General features: G+C 43.9%; 1 long non-coding RNA gene and 1 pseudogene across 1 annotated transcript; both read left to right on the top strand.

The window, feature by feature from the left end:
- The first annotated feature begins 1,080 nt into the window (after positions 1-1,080).
- On the top strand, positions 1,081-5,201 carry LOC132509380 (uncharacterized). The gene is made up of 3 exons (XR_009536961.1): positions 1,081-1,310; positions 3,530-3,606; positions 5,076-5,201. It is a non-coding gene; the product is annotated as an uncharacterized LOC132509380 (long non-coding RNA).
- A 1,252-nt stretch (positions 5,202-6,453) lies between these two features.
- LOC132510183 (zinc finger protein 239-like) lies at positions 6,454-8,324 on the top strand (annotated as a pseudogene).
- The last annotated feature ends 9,311 nt before the right edge of the window (positions 8,325-17,635 follow it).

Below are 17,635 nucleotides of genomic sequence, written 5' to 3'. Positions count from 1 at the left end.
TAATTGCATTGTTGCCTGAGGCCTCCTAGGAAAGTCTGAAGGACCCCTGCACCACGATCTCATGCCCAGGATGTGAGGATTATTTGTAGTTCCACAGTCACTTGGGGCAGGTGGTTTGGAAACAACTGTAAGGCCAACTGGCCCGAGGCAGGGGAACACAATCAGACTCACAGGTTGAAACTGACCTGGAGACTTTCCGGACCACCCAGTTCCAGGAACTGACCTGGGGACTTTCTACCCTGCCCAGCATTCCCGCCTTTCGAGGGGCGGGACTAACGGTCCCCCACGATACCCGAAAAGACCACCAAATAAGGAATACCCTGCGCCCTCCCGGATTCACCACATCCCTTTCCCTTCTTCCCCTATAAATTCTGCCCAAACCCGCGCCCAGGCGCCACTTCTCTGGCCCCTTTCTCTCCGACCAGTGAACCTCGCCCGAGAGCGTACCCAAGTAAAGCTTGTTTAAGCTCTCCTCCGTTTTTGGTGCCGTTCCTTACAACAACAGTATTTGGCAGTACCATGAAATGAGGCCCTTGAATTTAGTGGATGTCCCATGGCATTATTGACAGATATTTGTCTCCTGAGACCCACCTAGGAGCTGTGTGTCCTGAGGAGAAAAATCATGCAGGTATATGCATGTAAGACTTAACAAGGCCCAGGGTGGGTAACATATTCTGTACAAAAACAGTGATTGGATTAACTGGAACCGGGGGGAGACTTCAGCAAAGTAGAGTGGATAAGCCCCTTTCAAAGGGGTATCTGTAAATGTTCCAGAAACTGGCTAAGTGGTAAGAAAGTGTACATAACTTGGGACCTACAGTACAGTCCACCGAAATCTGGGTATATCCCCTTTAAGAACCTGAAAACCTGCCCCGCCTCAGAGCCTCAGGGTACTCCGCAACTCTCGCGTTGGGGCGGGACCTTTCCAGGAAGTGGGGAGCACCGCCCCTTGCCTGGGCCTGGGGTGCTATGAACTACGTTACCCGGAAGGCACTGAGCCGCAGGAGAGAAGCACTTCCGTTCTAGAAGACGGCGTCTGGGCGGGCCTTCCGGCGTGGACCGCGGGCGACGTTTTGTTAACTCGGGGAGCTAACTTGTTAACTTGTGGGGAGCTTCGGAACCGTGGGCCGGCCTGAGGTTAGGGATCCGGGAAGCTGCTGTGTCCGCTGATCTGAGGAGGGTCTAAGGCTCGGCGTGGGCGTCATCTAGCCTGACTCCGTCTCGGGGCCGGGACAGGGGCCACCGTGCTCGGGACCCTCATTCACCCATACACTCCGCTGTTGGCGGCGGAGCTGATGGGTCCAATCCAGGTAAATCCTGCGCCCTCCGAGCCCTCGCCCAACTCTTCTTATTCTGCAGTATTTTGGTTCTAAATCGAGGTTCTCTAACGAGTGTCCTATACTTATTTGTCCCCCCAAACCTTGGTTTTCCCAATTTTGAAATATGAACTGCGTGGGGAAAAAAAATTGCAGAGAACTTACACGTGCAGATGAATAAGCCGCTTTAAAATTAATATGTGTTCTCCGCTCAGGTCAAAAAATGCGATATCAATAGGACCCCATAAGGCTCCTGTGCGGTCCTTCCAAAACAATTATCTCCATTTCTCCAAGGTTAAGGTGTTATCTGATGTTTCAAGTAAGCATCTTTCTTGATAGTTTTGCCAACTATGTGGAAAATATTCGACGACTGTAGTTTAATTTCTCTCGCTTGTTGTAAGACTTTTTATGAATGGAATCATATAAATATTATGTGTTTTCCTTCATGTGCACAGTATGGTGTGACTTTACCCATGTTTTTAATGACCATTCATTTTCCTTTTTGTGCAGTATTGAGTATATAGTACTCAAGATATGAGTATGAGTAAAGTGGTGTATTTACAAATTCTCTATGCGTTCTGGGGTATATAAAACATGTATTTGTCTAGCGTGTATGTTAAAATTATTGTATTTAATTGAACATTTCCACTTTTTTTTCTTAATGATTGCTTTTATTATTTATTTTTGGCTGCATTGGGTCTTCATTGATGCACGTGGCCTTTCTCTATTTGCGGCGTGCAGGGGCTACTCTTAGTTGTGGCGTGCGGGCTTCTCATTGCGGTGGCTTCTCTTGTTGCGGAGCATGGGCTCTAGGCGCAGGCTCAGTAGTTGTGGCGCACGGGCTTAGTTGCTCTGCGGCATATGGGATCATCCTGGACCAGGGTTCGAACCTGTGTCCTTTGCATTGGCAGGCAGATTCTTAACCACTGCGTTGCCAGGGAAGTCCCGAACATTTCCACTTTTTGGTCTTGTTTTACGCCATCTTACTAATTTTAACGTAGTTCTTTGAGTGAAATTGTTATACTTATTCTTCATCTATACCATCTTTATATTTTGATACACACTTATGCGTTACATAAATGTACAGTTTTACAGTATTCACACACTTAGATGGTTTTTCTAAGTGATTTTACTCTTCGAGTAATATTTATTTTACCGGAAAATCATCTTTCTCTGGTGGTGTTGCAAGAGAAAATGATTAAGATAGCTTGTTAAAATTTTTGTTTTAAGGGGGACGAAATGAAAATCATTGTAAGGATAAAAAGTTACAATGCTTCGAATCCCTAGCAAGATGTTAAGAACTCAAGAAGATATTTCCATCTTTCTATAATGAGGATGGAACAGAGGTCAGGTCTTAGTTTATCTCCTTTTCCTAAGTTTGAAGAGTCGGAAGTGAGGTCCAGTTATCCTGAACTGCTGGAGGCCAAGCACTATTACTCCAACACCCGCTTTATCACAGATTCATTTTCAGTGTGAAGCAAGTAAATGGTAGTTCTGTCCTCTATCACAGGATGAAAAAAAACTAGTAAGAAATTACAGAAATCTCTCTGACCGTTTATGGAATAAAGCATGGATATATCAAAGAATATGGATAAATATAAAAAGTACATATCCTGGAATTCTATTGTATAATGTTATGATAATTTCAAATCAGAATTTAATCTATGGATTATGTAAGCTGGAATTTTGTATAAAACAATAATCTTTAATATAACCAAATTAAAATTTGTAAAGGAAGTATAAGAACTCCTGTTGGCCACTTGTTAGGGCCACCTACAAGCTATGGGAAGAGAAGAATCTATTATTGCCAGGGGAGAAACAGAGGAAGGGAATCAAATGGAAGTGTCAGAAACAGACCTGTACATAAAATAAGACTTAATTTTTGATATTTGTGACTTAGGACTATAATAGTGCATTATGACCTGCCACAACCATTTCCTCGCCAACACAATCCCTTATTCTTCTGGCTCACTAGGCTCCAGTCACACTAACCTTGTGGATGCTGCTCAAACACACCAGACATGACTCTCATAGAGAGTCTTTGTACTCATTTTTCCCATTTCAGGAAAGCTTAAGATGTCCACATGATTTTATGGCACAACTCTATAACACTTTCTGCCCTGTTTTACATGCTTTACTTTTTCTTGAGCATTTGTCTTGCCTGAAATAGTAAATGGTTCACTCATTAATATTCTTTTTTATCTGTATCACAGATGGGAATTAACGTTACATGGCCCTGCTCATCCCACAGACTCCACATTCAGCAGAACCACTTATGGACCCTGCACTGGTGAGTGTCACGTGTCCTGCAACTCTTTTGCTGCCATTCTTCCTGGCCTTGGTGTCTCAAGACCCTCGAGAGCCCTATGCTCAGGTTTCTAAGTCCAGGCCAGAGCTTATATGGAGAGATTTCCATTTTTGGCAGCCAGTAGACTGAGATGTGAAAGGTTGTCTTAGGTACAGGGATTAGTATGTACAAAAGCTTGGAGATGAGATTGAGTTGGGAATGCTCTATGACTTGTATGTGTTAGTTAATGTCTGGCGGGAACAGAGAGCAAGGGGGCAAGAGTCAGGCCTAGAATGGTACTCTGAGAAGGTAGGTTTCTGTTCTGAGAGTGATGGCAGACATGGAATTTTTGGAACAAGAGGGGAAGTGATCTTAGGTCTTAAGAGGCTATCCTGGGCTGCAGTGTGCAGAAGTTTCTAAAGTAGGGTCTGACCAGATTTTCTAATGTGGAGCAGTCACAGATGCCTCCAAAGATTTTTCCCTGTGCATCTGGAAGTGTGGAAGTGCCATCAACTGAGATGGGGAAGTCAGTGGTAGGAGTCCGTTTCAGTGAGACTGTTAGGAATTGGATTGCAGCCAAGTTGAGTTCCAGATGTTCCAGAGGCTCCCAAGTATAGGAGACAAGTGGACAGCTGAACATGCAGATCTAGAGTGCTGGGGGAGGCTTCAGAATGCATTAGGTGACAAGGGAGGAGAGGGGGGCTCTCACAAAGACAAGAAAAAGTAGTGGTCATCAGCAGGAAGGTAGGGGGAAGGGAAAGTCCAGCAGGTGGCCAAGGTTTTCATGGGAGAGTGGCCGTGAAATTGATGCAGAGGGAAAGCAGAAATGGAGGTAAAGTGATACCAAAGTCAGGCTGGTGCTTATTTCTCTTCCTACGCACTCACCAGGCTTTTTGGTGGAACTTAGGGTTTTTCTTTCAACGGCTGGGGAGCTGCCAGTGGAGAGTTGGGGTATGCTGGGATCCTGTTGCATTGGCAAGCACTTTCTGAGTGCCATGTGAAGAAGGGTATATGAGGAGACAGGAGACATACCAATTTTATGGACCAGATTGTGGTGATGGGGATCTGATGTATGAGGAGTTATCCAGTGAGTTATATGCATGTGGGGAAGGTGTGTGAAGTAATTGCCCGAGGTACTAGGAGCTTAAGAGAGAAGGATAGGCCTAAGTGTGTTTGTGTCTGGGAGGCATTATCCTGGGGACTCTCAGGCTGTTATCTTGCAGGAGAGGGAGGGGGCCCTACATACCAGGAGCACAGACTTAGATGGCATCTATCTGTCCACCTGCCTCTTGTTGCTGAGGCTGGATCTAGTGATCAAGGAAGCATGAAGAATTATTAGGTACCACTGCCCTCTAAGTCAGGGAACTGGGGAGGAAGATGAGCCTAGAGTGAATATGAGCTGGGATTAGGTGTCCTTATGGGGTCCTGGGGAAAGAGGCTGCTTATGGACACATCTGTCCCCATCATCACAGGGCCCTGTGACCTTTGAGGACATGGCTGTGTACTTTTCCCAGGAGGAATGGAGGCTTCTTGGTGAGGCCCAGAGACTCCTGTACCATGGCGTGACGCTGGAGACTTTTGCACTTGTTGCATCATTGAGTAAGGCCCTCCCACCTATCCCAGCATCCTGGGCAGGTCTCTGCCTTTCCCATTTTCCCCAAAGGCAAGTCTGTTTTTTCACAGCTAGGTAGTGAGCACATCTCTATTACTGCTTCCCTGTCATACATTCTGTAGGTGCCAAGGCTGGGTGAGTGTATACTACCTCCTTTCAGAAGTATCCCCAGTACCAGAGGCTCTGAAGTTTTCTGGGTCATAAGACTTGGAAATAGTTCGGTGGGTTCCATTAGCCTCAGCCACTCCCTGCTAAGTTGACTCTGTAGACGCATGCACCTCTGTGCTCCAGGTTCTGCCCCCTTCCAGCTGACATTTTCTGGGCCCTGACTGTACCAGGAATTGTTGGGACTCAACGTGGTCACTATTTGTGGGATCCACTTGGCAGTTGCTGTGAGACCCTCCTCAAAGATTCTTTTTGTGATATTATTTTTCTTTCCTGAGGTTGTTTTGGGATTGGTTGTACCCCTGGGCCAGTACTGACCACTCACCTGTCGTGTCTTTCCCTTAGGACTTGCATTTTCTAGGTCCCATGTTATGTCCAGCTGGAGCTGGGAGGTGAACCCTGGGTACATGACAGAGTGGACATGACTCCAGCCACAGCATGAAGGGCTCAAAGTGGGCTTGGCTTCAGTGATTGGCATCAGGGAGAGGAAGTGATGATATGGCTGTGTTCAAATTACATCAGGAACATGTCTGGTGCCCCACAATGTTTTGGAGCCAAAGCCATTGACTGTGTACCTCATTTCTGTGTGCACTTCCACCATCATTGGATCTTTTGCTTGGTGAGTCTTCCCTGTTCTGTGATATGGAGAGGCCCAGTCCTGCACAGAGGCCCTTTCCTAATCAGACCCCAGCTCCCTTGTCCTGAAAACTGTCTCAAGGATTTTTTCCTTGGCATGTCAGACACATATTTGTGATGGGGCTGCCCTCTTCTACCAAAATCTGTATGAAGTTCATCCGTATTTCTCTGCTTTCAGGTTGATATGGAGTAAAGGTCAAGGAGACATGTTCTGAGCAAAATGATTCATAGAAGTGCCACAAATAAATACTTCAAAGACAAACCTGTCCACCCAGAAGGGCTGTCCCTGGGAGATAGGTAGTCTGGAATTAGAAGGTGGTGTGCATTTAGCTGAAGAGCTGGGAACAAACCCTAGCCAGAACTTTTGTGGGGCAAGTGTAAAATTTCACCAACACAGTAGAGAGAAACTCTTTAGAAGAGACACGGATAAGGAGTTTATGAAGAGCTGCACAGTCCATGCAACCAAGAAGCCTTTCTCATTCCAGGAGCCTGGGAAAGATTTCCCTGGTAGCTCGGGCCTTCTCCAGCACCAGGTCACTGCACAAAAGGACACCAAGTGTGTGGAGGCCTTTAACAATGGACAAAGGCACTATAAGTTCAGTGAATGTGGGAAAACCTTCAGCCACAAACACTCAATTGCTCAGCATTAGAGTTTCCACACTGGAAAGAGGCCTTATGAGTGCAGGGAATGTGAGAAAACCTTCAGCCTCAAAAACTCACTTGTTCAGCACCAGCGAGTCCACACTGGAGGATGGCCTTATGAATGCAGTGAATGTGGGAAAATCTTCAGTTATAAACACAAACTTGTTCAGCACCTGAGACTCCACACTGGAGAAAGGCCATGAGTGCAATGAATGTGGGAAAGCTTTTAGCTACAAACTCACAGCTGTTCAGCACCAGCGAATTCACACTGGAGAAAGGCCTTATGAGTGCAGTGTATGTGGGAAATTCTTTACTCAAAACTCCAGCCTTATTGTGCACCAAAGAATTCACACTGCCTCACAGCCTTATAAATGCAGTATATGTGGAAAATTCTTTACCTCCAACTACAACCTTATTGCACACCGGCGAGTTCACAGGGGCACAAGGCCTTATGAGTTCAGTGAATGTGGGAAACCTTTCAGCAACAAGCCCACACTTGTTCAGCATCAGCGAATTCACAGTGGAGAAAGGCCTTATGAGTGCAGTGAATGTGGGAAATTCTTCTGCCACAGCTACAAACTTGCTCAGCACCAGAGAGTCTGCACTGGAGAGAGGACTTACGAATGCAATGAATGTGGGAAAGCTTTTAGCAACCAATTGACACTTGTTCTGCACCAGCGAATTCACACTGGAGAAAGGCCTTATAAGTGCAGTGAATGTGGCAAGTTGTTTAGCCAGAGCTCCAACCTTATTGTGCACCAGCGAATTCATACTGTAGTGAAGCCTTTTGAGTGCAGTGAATGTGGGAAACGTTTTAGCCAAAGCTCTACTCTCATTAAGCACCAGAGTTCACACTAGAGAAAAACCACATGAGTGCACTAAATGTGGAGAATTCTTTAGCCAAAGCACCCAGCTTACTCAACACCAAAATGTTCACACCACAGAAAGGCCTCACAAGTGCAGCAAATGTGGAAAAGTTTTCTGTCAAAGGTCTGTTCTGAGAACGAGAAACTTCATAGTCAAGATAGGCCCTATGAGTACAGCAAATGTAGGAAAATTTTCAGTCAACAGTCTAACCTCATCTGTCACCAGAAAGTTCATGCTGGAGAAAAGACCTTCAAATGAGGAGAGCAGCAAATGAGCTGTCTCCTTAGTTATACATCATACTGAATAGGCTCTGTGAGGGAGTCATCAACTGGAAGTTGAATGCCATACATCTGAACAGCCCTTGTGTGCAGATTGCCTATGAATACCAGGTTCATAGGAAGCTTTTCAGTAACCATGCTGTACTTCCTAACCTGCCCACAGCCCTTAATGTCACTGTGAGTTTCTTACCTCTTCCAAGTGGCAGATCCCCATCCTGGGCATCAGTCACCTTACTGTGGTCAGGGTAGGTAGACTTTTGTGCTGTCCTGTACCCTGGAGCAAAGCATGAATAGCCTGAGCACTTGGGTTTTGTTATTCTCTTCCATCAACTGGCTAAGACAGGACCTAACCAGCTTTGACCATGGGGATCCAGGTTGGATTCTGCTGGTGGCTCACAGAGGTTTACCTTCTTTGGCGGCATTGTCTCATGTCATGCTCACAATGGATTTTTCTAGCTCCAGGTCACCCTTTTTGGAAAATGTTTGCTCTGCTCTGTGCCATAATAAAGACTATTATTTAAGCCCCCTTTCATCTTGGGGTTTGTTCACTGTTAGACTGATGTTGAGAACCATATTGGACTGTCAGGATGAAAAGGAACAGGTTTTGTGAGTGTTGCAAACTTTGTATACCTCAGTGGGGATAGAATCATGGCAGAGAATAGTGTTCACTCCAGTTGTGGTCTAATTTGCATTGTTTTCCAAGGCCTCCTAGGGTAGACTGCAGGGCTCTGTGGGACTAATGTTGAGTCCTGGATGTCATAATTTTTGGTGGGTTCAGAGGTCATGCTGAGATGAGGATAGTCACGAGAACAACCAGTGATTAGGGAGCTACATGAGAGTGGAAGTCGTGTAGTCCAGGCATGTGATTTTTAGGACCCAGGCAGAGGCCCTGGTTAACTCAAGTGGAAACACCTTTCATTGCTCACCAGTCTTCATTGCTACTGCAATAGAATCCCTCCCAAGGACAAGGAGAGGGGGTGGGGTTAACGTGTGGTTGGCAGAGTTCCACAGAAAAGATTCAGATTTTTATGTGAAGCCAATTTCTATTAAAACTTAATTGGGCTTCCCTGGTGATGCGGTGGTTGAGAGTCCGCCTGCTGATGCGGGGGATACAGGTTTGTGCCCTGGTCCGGGAAGATCCCACATGCTGCGGAGCGGCTGGGCCCATGAGCCATGGCCGCTGAGCCTGCGCATCCGGAGCCTGTTGCTCCGCAACGGGAGAGGCCACGGCAGTGAGAGACCCGCGTACCGCAAAAAAACAAAAACAAAAACAAAACTTAATTGAGTTATATAGTTGGTATGCATTAAAATGAACATACCTAAAATGTACAGTTTGGTAAGTTTTCATACTTGTAAAGCCATGGATCCATCATCATAATAACAAACATCCAACACCAATATCTACCTTCTGACATGTCTCCCAGGACTCCCTGGCAACTACAATTGATTTACTTTTCCCCCCACTCAATTAGCGTTTTCTAGACTGTTAATATCATTGCCATCTTAATGTTCACTTTAGTATTTGTTTTTTTCTTTCATGATGCATAATTATTTTGAGAATCATCTAAGTTGCAGGTGTGAATCGTTCATTTTCTTCAAAAGGGGTCTTGTGGTTTGTTTCCAGTTTTGGCCACCACAAATAAGCTTACTATCAACATGTGCATAAAATTCTTCATATGAATGTATGGTTTCATATTCTAAAATGAATGACTGTACCCTTAATGCATTCCCATCAACAGTATGGAACCATTCCAGTTCCCCTATAGTCCTCACCAGTACTTGATTGTTATGGTCAGTAGCTAAAATATTGCCTGTTTTAAAGTGTGTAGTATAGTCTGATTGCATTTCCCTAATTCATAATGTTGAACAATTTTATTGTGTTTATTTGCCAGGTGTATGTCTTCTTTGATAAATGCCTGCCTGTTCTTTTATTTATTAACTGAGAAGACAAATGTGTTGTAACTTCACTTTTCTTCAGTGACTTTGCTGGGTGGAATAAGTGTTTCTGCTATTCACAACATTTAGTCCTCATTATTAACTTTCTCAATTACTTTTAAGTTTTAGACAGTTAATAAAACAACAAATTGAGCCTTATTATGTTTGCCAATTTCATGGTATAAATACTCCAATTTTGAGCAGAGGCAATGTGCTTCAGATATTTAGGGAATAAAAAGGCATGGTGGTCTTAGGCGTGGGGACAGGCAATCAGAGGAAGAGAAATGGTGAGGTAGTCAATGTGTGCAGGTGTATCTGCATCATAGCCTTCATCATGGGATGCATTTTCAGAAATGGAGGCACTTTGCATGATCTGGGGGTGGAGTTTTTGGCCATCTGATGTCAAAAGGTCATTCACTGGACACCTGTGCAGGCCAAATATTAGGTGTTGGTGGTTCCAATCAGTCTCAACCAGCTCAAACTGGACAAGAGCTGACTCCAAGTTTCCTAAGAAACAACTTGTGCCCCCTTTACTACAGTGACCACTAGGTCAGAGGTGTTACCTACACGGGTGATTAAGGAGTCTTGTGATTATTACCTGGGCCATGTGAAGCTTGGAGCGTATGCAGCTAAAGGGTGTGGGGGGAACCACCAAAGAGCTTAATCACTGAATGTAGTTTACAAGCAGAGGAGTTTTAATAATTCTGTTCCCTTATATATGGTTCTGTATGCCGAGCTCAAGAATTTTAGTTATTGGCTTCTGTTAACCCTGTGGGGCACATTTCAAGGTCATCCAACGTGGACCTGGGAAGACGTGCAGTAAGCACACCTTTCTACTCTATTTCCATTATACAGATGCCCATAAATAACCTTAAGAACACAGAAAAGAGTAAAATGCAATAAAACAGGAAGAATGTAAGTTTTGACTATTCTCACTTGACCAGTATAAACAACTACATCACAGGCCTGAGTTGTCCAATCTCTACTCAATCCGAAGAAATGTTTGGCACTTACTCGCCTAACTCCTCGGTGATAACCTCTAAACCCTTGAAACATTTGGCCTAATAGGAGTGTCTATTTACTTGGGGTTTTCGGCCATGTCAGGCAGTTTATGCTAATACTGTAATTTATGGCTGGGGGGGCAGGGGGTACTTAGGTCTCTCTGTATCAGTTTGACATATGGAGAAGCTAGACAGTAACTAAGGTCAGCCAAACAGGTGCCCCTTGGTCTATTATATATACTCAAAAAACTGGACAATATCAAGGCTTATATGGGTTTCCTGTTTAGCGTGTTGTCACATATGGATGCTGTGAGACTTTTAAGCGAGGGGGCAACTAACTGGAAATGGCAATGTGGTCTCTCCTGGACAGTCCTATTGCACCATCTTCCTTTGCTGATTTTCACCTGTATCCTTTCACTGTAATCATCCGTAGTCCTTTAATTTAACAGCTTCTGTGAGTTCTTCTATAGAATCTGAGGGTGGTCTTGGGCATGCCAGAACGGAATTGTGTTCTTAAAAGGCTTTGTTAAGTAAAATTGGCTTGGGCTTCCCTGGTGGCACAGTGGTTAAGAATCTGCCTGCCAATGCAGGGGACACGGGTTCGACCCCTGGCCTGGGAAGATCCTACATGCTGCAGAGCAACTAAGCCCATGTGTCACAACTACTGAGCCTGTGTGCCACAACTACTGAATCACGTGCGCCTAGAGCCTGTGCTCTGCAACAAGCCACGACAATAAGTAGACCATGCATAGCAATGAAGAGTAGCCCCCGCTTGCCGCAACTAGAGAACGTCCACACACAGCAACGAAAACCCAGCACAGCCAAAATAAATTTATTTTTTAAAAAAAGTATAATTGGCTTAAAGCATTTTAAAAGCACATGGTTTGATAAAGTTTTTGCACATACTTACACTTCTGAAGCCAAAAGTTTTCTCCTGCCATTTATAACTCATCCCCCATTTAACCTATAGAACTGATACTAGAAAACACTCTTCCTTCTTGCAATAGGTGTTTTAGGATTTACCCTGTTTCTCAATTTCACCTATACTGGATCTCATACTATTTGACATGGTGACCAATGTTGGAGAGATAATAAAACAAAATCTGCCCAGCCAGAAAATCTCCATAAAGTAGAGAAAGAACATACTTTTACTGTTCCACGAGCACGAAACTAAACTGTGGTGCATGTCACACACAACCCACTAAAGAGATTGTAAAGACAGAAACCACACCCCTTTTTGATACACCAAGCAGACAGAGCTCATTCCATGAAAGCGCTCAAGATGAATGCTCACTTGCCTTCAAGTAAGAGGACTTGACAGCCCCATTTGTTACTGTTTATCTCAATGTGCCTGGGAATTCGGGTGATGCTCTGCAGGAGCTATTCGTCTTTATCCAAAGAAAGCCTAGAGCTTCTCATCTATGTCTGTATGACTGGAAAGGTGGGAAGCCCGACGCCTCTGTTGCACGCGCGGAGACCGAGAGACGGAGGCACCATATTCCATGATGTTTTCTTTCCAAAGAGGTGGCGCCAGACATTAAAAGAAACACTCCTTGGTTGTGGTGGAAAAAATGTCCACCTATTGAGAAGTGGGAAGCCCTAAAGGGCTGGAGGCGGGGGCTGAACCAATAAAACGACGGCGCCTGCTTTGGGGCCGACCCGTGGCTGACGGGGTCCTCCTGCCCCCGCAGCCCCGACCTCCCCAGCCGTCCTTCTCCCCGACCCCGGGGTCGTGGGGGAAGAGGCGGCCGGACTCTCCCTCCTGGTTCGCTCGCGGGCAAATCCGGTCCGTCTGGCCTCCGAATCGGAACCCCGCAATATCCCACGGAGACGCCTCCGCAGACCCGGCCCCGGGGGAGCCCGCGGCTGAACCTCTCGCGCCCTCCTCGGGCCTCCCCACCCAACCCGGTTCCCACCTCCGGACGCGAAGACCCCCTCCAGCTGCCCTCGGCGGCCGGAGGGGCCCCGGCGGAGGCTGATCCAACTAACCGAGCGGCCCCACACCTGGGCCATGAGCGCGGCTCCAGCCTCTTCCCCATGGATCTGCAGCTACAACATCCAGAGAAAGCACGAGGCGCGCCCGCCCGGCACGACAGGGACGATCCCGCCAGTCCCGCGGGCCCCGCGGACCTCTGCCTTGGGCACCGCGGCCGAATCCCTTCCCCCGCAGAGGTCTCCCGAGCTCGGCAAGGAAGGAACCATACAAGAGGGCGGCCATCTGCAAACCAAGGCCTCCGAGGAACCAGACCTGACAGCATCTTGATCTTGGGCTTCTGGTCTCCAGAACTGTGAGAGGATATGTTATCTGCTGTTCAGGCCACCAAGTCTGTGGCATTTTATGATGACAATCCTAGCAAACTAATACAATTACCAATTCACTTATGCATGAACATTTGCAGAATTATTTTTTTCCCTAGCTATTGGCTTTTATCAGTAAAGCTGGTGTTGCTGTGAACATTAGAGTACAAGCATTTCTGTGGACACAATTTTATTCCTCTTGGAGATAAACCTACAAGTTAGATGGCTGTGTCACATGATAAGTTCATCTGTAGTTTTACAGATGTCAACAGTTTTCTAAAGTGGGTTTTAACATTTTGCATTCCAACAGTAATGTATAGGAGTTCTGTTTCACAACTTCACTGACTTGGCATTGTTGGTTTGACCATTCAAGTGAGTATGTACTTGTGTCTCATTGTGGTCTTGATTTGTACTTCCCTAGTGATTAATTATGTTGACCATATTTTCACATGCTTATTATTCAAGTGTCTTCTCTGGTGAAATAGGTATTCAAAACTTTTACTTTTTAAAAAATGTTTTCTTATTGTTGTAAATGTTATTTAAAAATTCTGGACACCAGTTATTAATCAGATGTACTTTGGCTTGTCCTTTTTTTTAAAATTAATTTATCTATTTTTGGCTGCGTTGGGTCTTTGTTGCGGCAAGCGGGGGCTACTCTTCGTTGAGGTGTGTGGGCTCCGCATTGCGGCTGCTTCTCTTGTTGCAGAGCATGGGCTCCCGGCACACGGGGTTCAGTAGTTGTGGCTCACGGGCTCTAGAGCGCAGGCTCAGTAGTTTTGGTGCATGGGCTTAGTTGTTCCGCGGCATGTGGGATCTTCCCGGACCAGGGTTCGAACCTGTGTCCCCTGCATTGGCAGACAGATTCTTAACCACTGCATCACCAGGGAAGTCCCCTATAGTAATTCTTAAAATTACATTAAAACCTTTCAAATGTGTTGTCCTTTCCAAAATTTGTTTTGGGTATTTTAGGTCTTTTGAATTTCCATATGAATTTTAGAATCATTTTGTCAATTTCTACCGAAACCACTGGGAATTTGATAATTGTGTGAACCTACAGAACAATTATGGGAGAATAAATTAAAATATTAAGTCCTTAGATCCAGAAATGTGGTGTGTCTCAGTAGTGTTTTGTAAATTTGCTTAATAGTTTTTGAATATATTTTGTTAAATATATTCCTAAATATTTCATATTTTGATGCTAGAGTAAGGAGTATAGTTTTCCAATTTCCAAACATTTATTGTATACTGACCTTGTATGCTGGCACCTTGACTGATCTATTAGATCTCTTAACTTTTTAAATATATAATTAAGGATGTTCTAAATAGATAAGCATGTCCTCTGTGAATAATGACCATTTTGGTTCTTCCTTTACAATTTGTACATTGCTTATTTCCTTTAATTTTCTTATGTCACTGGCACAGATTTCAGTGCAACATTACATAGAAGTTGTGAGAGTGGACATTCCTGCTTATTCCTAATATTAGGGGGAAAGCATTCAGTCTTTCCCCATTAAGCGTAATGTTAGCTTTAGGTTTCTAATGCTGCCGTATATCAGTTTAAAGAAATTGATTCTGACGCCAGTTCTCTGACACCAACTACCCAGAGTTTGTGTCATTCTAGACATCTGTAAGGGTTCAGTCCTCCACCAGAAAGCCCTCACTTCAGACATGCGCTTCAAGTCGTTGGGTCCAACTGCACTTCTGAACAGCTGGCTATAATTTCAGGGGTTCCCATGATCCCCTCAAGTTCGGTAATTTGCTAGAATGACTCACAGAACTCACTAAAAGTGCTATACCTACGATTCCAGTTTTGTTATAAAGAATACAGTTCAGGAATAGCCCATGGAAAGAATGCAGAGAGCAAGGTATGGGAGGGTCCCAGGTGTGAAGCTTCCATAACCTCTCTCTCTGGGGAGTCAAGGCATATCACTCTCCTGCACATCAATGTGTTCACCAACCAGGAAACCCCACCAAGCCTTGGTGTCCAGTGTTTCGATTGGAATCTCATTACATAGACACAACTGGTTAGATCATGGCCACATGCCTGAGCATCTAGCCCCTCTTCTCTCCCCACAGGTCTTTCTGGCTCAGTTTCAAACGTCTAATCATATGATTGGTTTTTCTGGTAACCAGTCCCCATCCGGAAACGTTCGAGGGGCTTACCAAGAATCACTTCATTAGAACAAGACTCCTATTACTCCAGGAATTTCAAGATATTTCAAGCTCTGTGCCAGGAACCTGGGACACCTTCTAGTTAATATAGATTAAATTAATATATTTTCAATTGTTAAACCAACCTTATATACATGATGTCTCACTAGATTATAATTATTATCAGGAATGTAAAGTTGGCTTTAACAATTGAAAATATACTACACACAGACACACACACACACACACACACACACACACTTAATTCTCTAAAATTTTGTGAAAGATTTTTTGCATCTATGCTCACACATTGGTCTATAATTTTAATTTCATTACCTAGTTTTGCTCTTAGGGTTAATATTGGCTTCTAAAAATTAGTTGGGAAGTGCCCCATATGTTATTACTTATTTTTTGGAAGAGTCTGATGGAATCTTAATTATTCATTAAATATTTGGTAGGATTTGTTAGTGAAACCACCTTGGCTTTAAATTTTAAGTGAGAGGGCTTCTTACATTTAAACGTAGATTACCATTACTAGTAATTTGGAAATACTAATTAAATGTCTTTAATGAACAAAGGATTTTTAAGATTATCTATTTCTTCTTGAGGGAACGTGGTCAGTTGGTATCTTTCAATGAATTTTTGTCCCCCACATTTCCATTTATTGGGAAAGAGTCATTTAAAATAGTTACACAGAGGGCTTCCCTGGTGGCGCAATGGGTGGGAGTCCGCCTACCAATGCAGGGGACATGGGTTCGTGCCCCAGTCCAGGAGGATCCCACATGCCACAGAGCGGCTGGGTCTGTGGGCCGTGGCCACTGGGCCTGTGCGTCCAGGGCCTGTGCTCCACGGTGGGAGAGGCCACAACAGTAAAGGACCCACGTGCCACAATAATAATAATAATAATAAAATAAAATAATATAAAATAAAATAATCACACAGGGACTTTCCTGGTGGTCCAAGGGTTAAGACTCCACACTTCCAATGCAGGGGGCACGGGTTCGATTCCCGGTCAGGGAACTGAGATTCTGTATGCTGCATGGTGCAGCCAAAAAATAAAATGAAATAAAATAATCACATATTACCCATTATGTTTCAAAGACATCTAGTGCTATTCCTTCTTCCTTGCTCATATTTGTAAATGTGTGATTTCTCTTTTTTTTTCTGATGTGGTTTGGAGGCGTTATCAATTCTACTAATTTATTCAAACTGTCTGCTTTAGGGGGAATTCATAGATTTTCTTGAAAAAAATTTATAACATATATGAAACTGATTCTTAATACACTGGACATCAAGCAAATAACAGTGACCTATGAAAGAGGACAAATGATGTGAGACACGTGGCCGTCCCAGCTTACTATGAAAAGAAATTCCCAGGCCCTAATACAAAAATGCTGAGTCCAGTCAGACCCCAAAAGTCACCCTGAGTTGAGACAAAATTTAGAATCTGGGCCTGCGAAGGTGTCTGGAGTCCAATAGAGCACAGTACAGGAGAGAGAAAACTTCAGAAACATACAGAGGGTCATCCTCAAGTATGACCTCATGTACATTAGTACATCCTCATATACTAATCTGTACATGCAGGCAGGAAATAACCAGAGCTGGGTAAAGAAACACCCAAAAGGATTCAATGAAACAATTTCCAAGGCTAATGCAGAGAATGGAATAGCACCTGTTCTAACCAGTTTAAATGGGAATCCTTATGAAGCATGAGGTAGAGAATACAGAATGATTGTGTCTCAGTAGGGGGAGAGAAATTAGCCTTAAAATGAATGCTGCAGTAATTCAACCTAAAAATATTTGGAATCAAGATCCCAAAAGATCATATTGCTTCCAAGGAACTTAAACAATACCAAGAATATCTACTGAAATGCAAGTATTTTCAGTACCCAAAAAGGCAAAATTGAGTGTTCAATCAAAACTACACAACGTTAACAGTATCTGACAAGATAGATTTTACAGCAAAGAATATTCCTATAGATAAAGAGCACCCTTTCTTAATGATAAAAGAGGTCTACTCATTAAGTGGACATAACAGTAGGAAATGTTTATTCACCTAATAAAAAGACTTCAAAATATACAAAGCAAAACCTGATAGAACTAAACCTGATAGAGAAATAGGCAAATCCATTTTTATATTCAGAGATGTCAACAACCTTATTCAAATAATTGACAGAATACCACCCCCCACCCACCACCAGTAAGGATATAGAAAACTTAGACATTGTCAACTGTATTAACCGAGTTGACATTTGTAGAACTCTCCATCAAACAAGAACACAATATACATTTATTTTAAGCTAACATGAAATACAAGATAACCCATATTCTGGGCCATAAAGAAAATATCAATAAATGTAAATAATTCAAGTCATAAAGTATATACTCTGACTGCAATGAATTAGAAATCAATTACCAAAAAGATAAGGAAAATCCCAAATAACACA

Source organism: Lagenorhynchus albirostris, chromosome 19 (assembly GCF_949774975.1).
Source record: "Lagenorhynchus albirostris chromosome 19, mLagAlb1.1, whole genome shotgun sequence".
Taxonomy (NCBI): Eukaryota; Metazoa; Chordata; class Mammalia; order Artiodactyla; family Delphinidae; genus Lagenorhynchus; species Lagenorhynchus albirostris.
This window is presented reverse-complemented; position numbering and strand designations above follow the sequence as displayed.